The sequence below is a fragment of the Centruroides sculpturatus genome, unplaced genomic scaffold, assembly GCF_000671375.1.
Source record: "Centruroides sculpturatus isolate CEXI.00-Female unplaced genomic scaffold, Cexi_2.0 scaffold292, whole genome shotgun sequence".
Lineage (NCBI taxonomy): Eukaryota > Metazoa > Arthropoda > Arachnida > Scorpiones > Buthidae > Centruroides > Centruroides sculpturatus.
Window position 1 is genome coordinate 245,468 of NW_019384986.1, and position 9,941 is coordinate 255,408.

Sequence of the window (9,941 nt, forward strand, 5' to 3'; positions counted from 1 at the left end):
TAATATTTTAAACCGTTTGATTTTTGTATTAAAGTTTTTTTAATTGATTGATGATTGATTCAATCAACTAATTTGTTGATTGTATTAACTTGATTCTTTAGATATTGAAAATTAAATAAATAACATTATGTTAATTTAAGCGTACAGAAACGTTGCTGTTGTTCCAGCAAAGATCTTATTTTAACTTTACCGAGTGCCTAGTAGGTAATTCGCAGATTACCTAGATAATCTGCACATTACCTAAGTAATTTGAGAAATGGAATAATTTTCGCAACTTTAACGGATCACCCTAGTTAATCTGCAGATTAGCTAGGTAATGTACACATTAACGGATTTCGAGCTTTAGCGGTAACATATGCATTTCGACTTAGTCCCATGAATGTACTTAGGAGGACCTTCCGATCTTCATAATTACGTTTATGGGACAATCCAGCAACTACTGTTTTACAACATATTTTCATGATAATTACTTTTTTGTGTTTGCTTTATCAAATTAGATGGCACAGAAACAAGAAATTGTCATGGAAATATGTTGTAAAATCAATTGTAAATTTTTTAAAAAGATATTGTGTTTTTGTAATTTTTGTTTTTTTGAGATTTTTATTTGTTTATAGGCTAAACTAAATAATAAAGAACTAGGAGGACAAAAGTAAAAAAATACAAAACTGAAAATGACTGTTACGTGTTTATGAATTAAAATAACAACATTCCAGCGAGTCAATTGCTACCAATAATTTTTCTAATATACGCCGTAGCTTTGTTCACCAACAAAAGAAAAGCATCTTGTTGAAAACATAACGCTAGTGTAGTGTTCGGGCTTGTTTTGAATAGTTGTTTCGCTGGCTATTTTGAGTGCTTTTGTCAAATATTAAGATGGAGAATAATCGCAATAGTATGTATTTTAATACTTATATTTTATTAATAATAATCGATGGTGTGATTTTTTAATAAAATAATTGTAACCCCAAGGGATTTTCACCCTTTATTTTACATAAGTACAACTTTAATACTCCTGCATCCTTTCTTATATTTTTTTCTACATTTAATTTCATTTTGTCCAAATTTTTTACTTTCATAATAATTTTTAACGGATATTTGTTTGTGGAAACGTGCAGTTTTTGCTGTATAATCGTTTTTTCTTTCACATGGCAGGAACTGTTTGAAAAACTAAGAGAACAAGTTGCAAGTCCCAAACAAACGCTGTTCCCCTGCACAGCGTTTGTTTGGGAGGCAGACTACAACACTTATTCTCAATTCACCCGTCTGCAAGGTCCTTAGGTTTTCGAGATGTGTTTCCCTAACTACAGTCCAATCGCACCTTGCAAGCACAACGTCGTCGGGCTGTTGAACGTTTTTCATTTCCCGAGCATTCATTAGCGAGATTCCAAACTGCTCATAGGCAATGGTCACCAGCAATAGAGGAAAAGTGACTTTCACATCCTCGTTCCTACTTAGAGCATACTGCAGATGGTTCATCGCTACGTCGTAATTCTTCAATGGTAATACAAACCAAGGCCCAGTTTCCACCTACTGTTACCCCAGCACTTCCTGCACAGGACTCTACTGTGCTACTACAGGAAAGTAATACTCAGCTGGTGGACAATGAATCCAAGAAAAGTCAAGGTGTGGTTACAACGACTCTCTCCGGCAGAATTGTACGTCCTCTAAATAGACCAAACATGTAAACTAGTTCAGTTCAATGTGTTCGCGATCTAGCAAGGTCTAAAAAAGGGAAGATATCACATGTGAATGTCAGTTAGACGTTTGGCTATTACCGCCGATAGATGGCGCTGAGCCTGGTCTACTGCACGTGAAAGATTTCCTTTGCCTACTAGCAGTTTTGTGTGAGACATCGTGCTGGAGACTACTGTAGTTACGTGGCCTTTTCTTACTGTTATTACTGACAATAAAGTTTACTCAGTCTCTGTAGGTCTATTCTACTTAATTTAGTGTTCAATGTACCTTAACGTTACACACGACACTGGAGCAACCCTAGAAGCTGAAGTGACAATTAACTTTTACCTGTCGCAATATGATATGCGTTGATTAGTTGGTGTGTACAGCCCAACCGCCAGGATCGCTCCAGCAGTTGAACATGATTTTGCTTTCATTGTCCACTCCATTTATACTTACTCCATGTATAAACCTTTGTCTAAGCTACTGTATATGGAATAGAGGGTTGCAGTCACGTGATATAAAGTCATTGCTCTGTCCAACAAAACAATCGTCCGTCATATTGGTTGCTGATTTCACGTTACCTTGCTTTATCACTATTATGTCAACGCACTGCCGCCCGAGCAAACTCAGCGCCCTAGACAAATGACTTTGACGTCGCTCCAAGAGTATCTAATTTTTCTTCAATGTGCAGCACTCAATATCGCGATCATGAGACTACGGCGCTACTTTCAAAATGGCGACTCACAGGTCAACACGTGAGAAAGGATTGTGATCAAAAACATTTATTTTTTCATTATTTATTGTAATTTATGCATATACTTTTGCCATGCCGCCCCCGAATTCAAGCGCCCTAAGCCATCGCTTAGTTCGCCTATATGAACGGGCCGGCCCTGTATCAATGTGAAAGAAAGGAATTTTACCAGGCCTTGCAGCCGATTTGACAGGTAATGATTTGATAAAATATAAAGAGAAAACTTATTTTATTGGATGGGATCCATACGAAATGAAACAAACGGATTTTTCATCCAACGATTTAACCACGTAAATTACAAAAATTAGCCTTTAATTAACTACAATCAAATTTTTAGTAGAAGAATACATTTCGGCACAAAAACTCACCATCAGCCTACATCTACCCATACAGTATAAACACAAACATCTATCAAGACCATATTAACATAAATAGCAATTCCAGTCTAATACATTCTGGAATTACATTCATCTTTATATTAACGCAGTTATGAGTAATGGAAGGTCTCACATGAAGATATGTACCTTTCCTACAAGCAAAATTAAATCATAACGAACGGCTCTTGATAAAATATTACGAAGAATAAATCCGTTTGTCAAATAATTATCAGCATCGAGTAATTTGTATGCCTTCATCCGAACCAGTGTGACAGGTTTAGTTGTTAAAATCAAATAATTTACTGTGTCCCTATGTTCTATAGTTGGCCACGTGGTAAAATCGTTGGATGAAAAATCCGTTTGTTTCATTTCGTAGTGACCCATCTTTTCTCTTTATATTTTATCAAATCATTACCTGTCAAATCGGCTGCAAAGCCTGGTAAAATTCCTTTTTTTTACGTTGACATAATAGTGATCAAGCAAGGTAACGTGAAATCAACAACAAATATGGCGCATGCTTCTTTGCGCAGTCTTTGTATATGTAAATGCAGTCATGTGACGTCGCATGAACCCCTCTCTATATTCTAGCTGGTTGGACTATACAAATACAAAGAGACTTATTCGAAAATGTGTCACGTTTTAAGAAATGATTGAGAAAAATCATTAAAGTTAACTATATGAATATTAATTAAACCTAACTTACCGAAGATGAGAACCGTGATAGTTGAAAAGTTAAAATCGTAAATAACACGGCAAAAGTCATCAAAACAATGGAAAATGCAAGACGCAATATATCATCAAGATCAAAGAAAAACACAGCGCAGAAGATGAAACTTGTCTGATACACTGATACACTCCAAAACAATATACGGCTGGAAGATATGCTTCACAAACTAGGTTTACTTCTTGCAGGTAAGTCCATAAATCCCAATGAGTTTCGATCAAGGTTTCGATTTTAGCCCTTCAAGAAACTTTCGTCTTTTTTCAATTCATCTACTGCAACAGATAAATACTTGAATTACCTCGAAAGCATAAAGGCACTCGCACCGAAAACAAGTATACAGCAATCTAATTGTCCAATTACATAAATACACATTAATGTGATATTCAGGTTACAGAATGCTAACTCAAACTCTGACTCCGTTATTTTGTTCAAAGTAGGATAAAGAAACAAGTCAATTACAGTATTTACTGAAATTATTGAAACAAATAAAACTGTAATGCCACAAATAAAAAATATCTGAATGACATCTGTCATTTCTTCTTCTTCTTCAATTCCACTATTATTTCTAGGTAAATAAAGTCTTTTCCTTTTAAACAAACTGAATTGAAATACTGTAAAAATGCCAATTGTAACTAAAATAAATTTTATGAGTATTTGATTGTTGGGGTACATTCGGATCCACCCTACACACACTAAATTGTCTGTTATCTCTTGGGTAGTAAGTACTAAATTAGTCCACATAAATATCTCTATAGCAGTTTCGTACAAAGGATATAACTTCGACAAATGTTTCCATTTTTTGGCAGGCTTCTTACAATTGCAGTACATAATTTTAATTCCAAATATCTGTAATGTCACGAGGACTGGTCGTAGAAAGCATACAATGCACAAACTGCTCTTCGGGTAACCCGGATACATGTTTTACTTTCAGTTATCGAAAGGCGGACTGTAAATACTAAAAGTTTCAGATCTCGGTGCAACTTTACTTCTGTGGCTCTAATGCAAAATATTTCCCTTAAGAAACCAAATGCAGGTTTTTTTAAAATAGAAAACACTTTTAAATACGATATTATGCAAACAATTGATTTGTGTTGTATTGCAGTCACGCCAGTGAAATTGCATCCGCGCCAGTGAAATTGCATCACGGATGCAATTTCATCTTTTGATTAGTAAAGGTTATTATGCCAATGCCTTAAAATCATGCTATTCTCTTTTTAATTTAAGATTTAAAAATCTAAGTATTTTAATTATTGTTTATCTTCAATATCGCTTGTTACATGGCAATTGAGTCAAATGCAAATTTGTGGAATCTTGGATAAAGTTAAATGAAATCAGATGCTTTTACGAGATCGATATTGTACATTTCCTATTTTACTATTGAAGGCTACCGATGCGGTTTTGACACGTGACTGAAATACAAACAGTAATCAATAATTTGCGTAATATCCTATTCAAAATATTTCTCTTTCAAGATAATCTGCATTTGCTTATTTCAGGGCTGTGGATATTAAATTAACAACGAGTTAGTGAATTTACTGTTTAAAATTTTAATTCAAATAAAGTTCGTATTTTGTTCAATTAAATCGCGATTTGTTTAGATCTTATAATATTTCTAATGATGAACGCAACAAATAATAACAATAAATCCGTAAAAAGGCTAAAAAAAGTTTACATTAAAAATTTATCTATAAAATTTTCATTTTTTACACATTAAATTGTCTGCCCAAACTACAACCCCGTGGCCATACCGAGCAGAGGAAACATATTTGACAATTAAATATAACGTTGTTAATCTTCGATTGGCAACTGCGCGTAGTTTTGGCTTAAATTCAGGTTAGTGATGTCTTTTTAGAATGTAAATCAGTAAAAAAAAATTTTACAGATTTGCCTAATAATCTGATGTATCCATTAATTAACCAATTTCTTAATTATTAAATTGTTTACGAATAATCGATTAATTTTTTCTTTAATTAAGAACTGACCTGGATCTCGATTCTCCACTGCTGTGGACAATACCAATGGTTCGGTATTCAAAGAATAGGATACTGTTCCTACGTTGCGTATTCGGACATAAAATTGCAAGTAAACATTTAAGAGAATAAGAACCAATTAATTTACGCGTGATATGACTTAGAATGTGCAACAGTTGTTGCTATTGGATATCGAATGTATCAATAGAGTCGACCCCGTATAACACTGTTAATAATTCCGTTTTATATGAATTCCATGTTGTACGAGTCACTTAGATTTTACAAATACATGAGCCGTTCACAGCCCGGCACACGAATTTGTAAAATCTAAGTGACTCGTACAACATGGAATTCATATAAAACGGAATTATCAACAGTGTTATAGGGAGGTCGACTGTAATTATTACTCAGACCCCTGATTTATTTTGCAAAGTATGTTGCAATAGAACATAGCTCCACAACCGGTGTGCTGCGAAATGATGCTAGTTGTGCCACGGCGCAATGTCTCTGAGAAGAAAAAAATAGCATAGTCTTATGGATACGTAAGTATGTTTAATACACGTTGATTCAAAAGGGGCAATGCTATTACATGTTTACTATCACTAAACTTTGTAATAGAAGAACTTCTAATACACTTCAAACTTTTACGTATTCACAATCATATTTTACAGAACGTATGCACGCGTTTACTTACAAACACCTCCTTAACAAGAAATCTGATTTCGGAGTTAGGGTGTTTTTTTATACTCTTTCCGCCCTGTGGGCACTAAGAGGGCCTCTTATAGCAGATCCATTATGGGTTCGGCCAGGCCCACAATGGTGCGACCGGGTGGTGAGGGACGGGGTCTGACATATCTGAACGGACCACACCCCCAAAAATTCCTGGGGTTTCCTTCACCCGACCGGATTCGATCCTATGTCTCCCAGAGCGGTAGGCTGCCACCTTAACTGCTCGGCCATCCGGCCGTCGGGAGTTGGGGTGTATCGTGCAATAGGTTGCATTTAGATAATCGACTATCGGAAAAGTGGTTCTATTTAGGTATTACAAATGTGAAGAAAACACGATTAACTGTTTATGTCCAGCCCGTTAAAAAGGCACGATTCCACGACCAGTTTGTGTTCAGTTGTTTTATCCAGTCCGTTATTGGAGGAAACTCGATAAGATTAAAATATTATTCTATAATATACAGTTGCTGGTTTAACGAATGAAATAGACACTACAGAGTGCTAAAGTTTATTCAATTTGGTAGAGAAATTTTGCAGTAGCGTAATTAGTATATGTCGTAGTCGAAGCCAGAGGCTCTATTAATAATTTTAATCTGCAACATAGAAATATGCATCTTTCCCTTACGGTTTGGGTGAGATGCCTACCGGATTTAATGAAAAAGTGTACATTTTTTTAAATATTTTATTATACACTTAATAAAATTTATTAATTTTAGATGACTACTGAATACAAAACAAAACCTGTAAAAAAGAAAAAAAAATTAGTAAATTAAATCTTTCTAAATATATAATTGTTTGTCCTGACTGACTGAATGACTCACTCACTGATTAATCATCGCCCAGAGCAAACCGCTGAACCTAACGAGGTGAAATTTGATACACAGTTAGGGTACGTCATGAAAACGCACACTAAGAACTGGTTTTTCGAAATTCCCCCACGGGGGAGAAAGGGAGAGCATTAAGGCTTAACCGGAAGAACGACTTCTAATGTACTATTTTAGATGCGATTTTTTGTTTTATCTGCGTTTTAGTAGGGTATGCCATGGCAATGCACACTAAGAAGGGATTTTTCGAAATTCTACCTCGGGAGAGAGGGAGAGGATTTAGTTCTCATCGAGTACTTAGGTGTATTAAATTAATAACATTTCAGACATTGTTATAAATATTTTTATCTATTTCGATTTTAAAAATGTTCGAACCGTTTTAAATTCGAATTTGTTACTGCATATTGGTTCGATTGTAGAACGATTGTAAACATTCCAGAAAATTGATCAAATTGAAAACTGTTCGTTTGATTCTCTGCAATTCTCATCATTCTTATCATTCTCAGTGGTAGGTGTTATATAACAATTACTATGGTTGTTGAAATACTGAATATAAATGGGGTTTGCTTGCAAAATCCTCGCGGGCGAAGTCGCGGGTAACAGCTAGTTCTTTATAAGAGAAGATGAAGAAAAAAAAATATTAGTTAAGGTACAAGGTTCATTCAACAGTGAACGAAAGACGATGTCGAATCGTATTAATAAACTATCGTCATTCTCAAGAACCGATCTGGTCAAATTTCACCTGGTAACAGAGATAGACCAATCGAGGATCGAGAAAATAGATAAATAACCAATAAATTAACGATTTGCGTGACTACAAGATGGCCTGGGATCTTGGATTATAATGACAGTCGGTTCTTTGCCGTGGCGTCTCGCGAGGCTATGTCCCTCGCTGGGTGTTTCCGGCAAGGTTCCATCTTCGTTCTTTGCCAATGTATCCTCCAAAAGTTATAAACCTTCGTCGAGAGAAACTCCAACATCGAGTTGCGTAGCTTTCAATGCAAAATTCTTTAAAATTGCATGTTGTGCCATCTGTTTCGTAAAAGTAATAGACGTTGCGGCCAAAGTTTTAATCCTAAAACATAAACGTGGAAAGACGGACATCGTTATCTTTGTGAAAACCTAAAGGCCCTGGGTCTAATTTAATAATTTTTATTAATAATGTTAAAATATTGTCACAAAATATTACTTCATTTTTGTGAGAAAACTAATGTTTTGGACGTGGGAAAGATAGATAGCAGATGTTACTTCCTTTGAGGGAAGTCCGTACATCCTCTGTTTTTCCCTTATCCGCTAAAAATCTCGCTCAGATGGGAACTATCTACCCCTCTTCGATTCCCCTTTCATCCGTTCACATGAACGAGTTTCTAGCCGGTGATTGGTCGTAAATCCTAAGATATAAGGGAAATTAGTCCGAATTCGAGGAGTTCAGCGACAGATCTGGAAGCGTCCAAACTCCATACGTTTTTCATCCTGATGACCAACGCCCTTAGTCGAGTCACTTAGAATAAGTCCAGAGTCTGCACTTAGAAATTATACTTTGAATTTGTGCACATATCGATCTCCCATGGAAAGAAGTAAATGAACTTTAATTCCGAAGTGTCCCTTGCCTACAGAGAAGAAGACGAACGACAACTAAACCAGGTTGTATGTTTTATAACGATTTTGTGAGCTCTCTCTCTCGATCGCGCATTCGGTATAATAGAAATATAGATATCTCTCGATTTGCATAATATTTGTAGTAGTTCCGTCTCTCGTTTATCCACATTTTGTATGAGTTTATTTTCTTGTTTTATTAAATTTATTATTTGTTTTTAATTAAAATGTCTCTTAATTTTGTGTCCGAATCAGATCTCACACGCGTGTTTGTCCGCGGAATTTAATTGACAAACTGGTGTCAGTCCTGACGAGCATCTGAACTTCGCAGTACGGATCAACTAGCGGTTATCGCTCTCCTATGAAACTTTTTAAGATCAGATCTAGAGATCTGAAACTTTAGGGAACTATTCTCACCGAATATGCCGAGTAAGTGGTACCCTTTTGCTGGTGCCCCCGGCTGATCTCACATCTTGTAAAGCTTAGACGTTTGACAATGGCATTTGGAACGTGGAGCATGGCGAGCAGAAGTTCGATGTAAAAGTCTGCATTTTCTGTGTTTTGGGTTAAAATTATGACGTATTTTATTAAAATAATGTTTATTTAAACATTTATGAATAACATTTTAAGGAAACAGACGATTTTAATCTATAATTTAATTACAGTAGACCCCTATAAAACGGGTTCCTATAATTACGATTCCTATAAGACAGCGGAAAAATTGCGACGATATCCGTAAAAAACGGTAAAAACTCCTATAATTACGTAAAACGTCATCGGGCATCCGAACTACTTTCCGCCATCAAGCTCGCCACGCTACAGAGAGATTACTATCGTCTGTACAGTATTATATATAAATTATGTACATATAATTATATATTAATTATATATAAATTAGGTACTGTATATATAATTATATATTAAGTACATATAATTATATACTTAATTTATTGTAACTTTATTATAATTATGTATATATTTTCTGCCGCCTGGCGCTACGCTACAAAGAGTTTACGCTAACTATCGTCTGTACAGTATGTAAATTGGGTACCGTCAGTCTAATACAGTACTGTAATTTTATACATTTCTTGTGAAAGAAACATTTCTTATTCAACGGCGATTAAAATTATTTATATTAATGATGTCTCCGAAGTTCAAGGAACTATTAGCAGAAAAATAAGTTATTAGAAATCGGCGGCAGTTTGCTGAGCTGTTCCGCGACGAAAACAATGTTGAGCAATGGCGATGTCGAATGGTGACACTCGGTAAGTAATCCTACAATTTTTTGTTTATAGC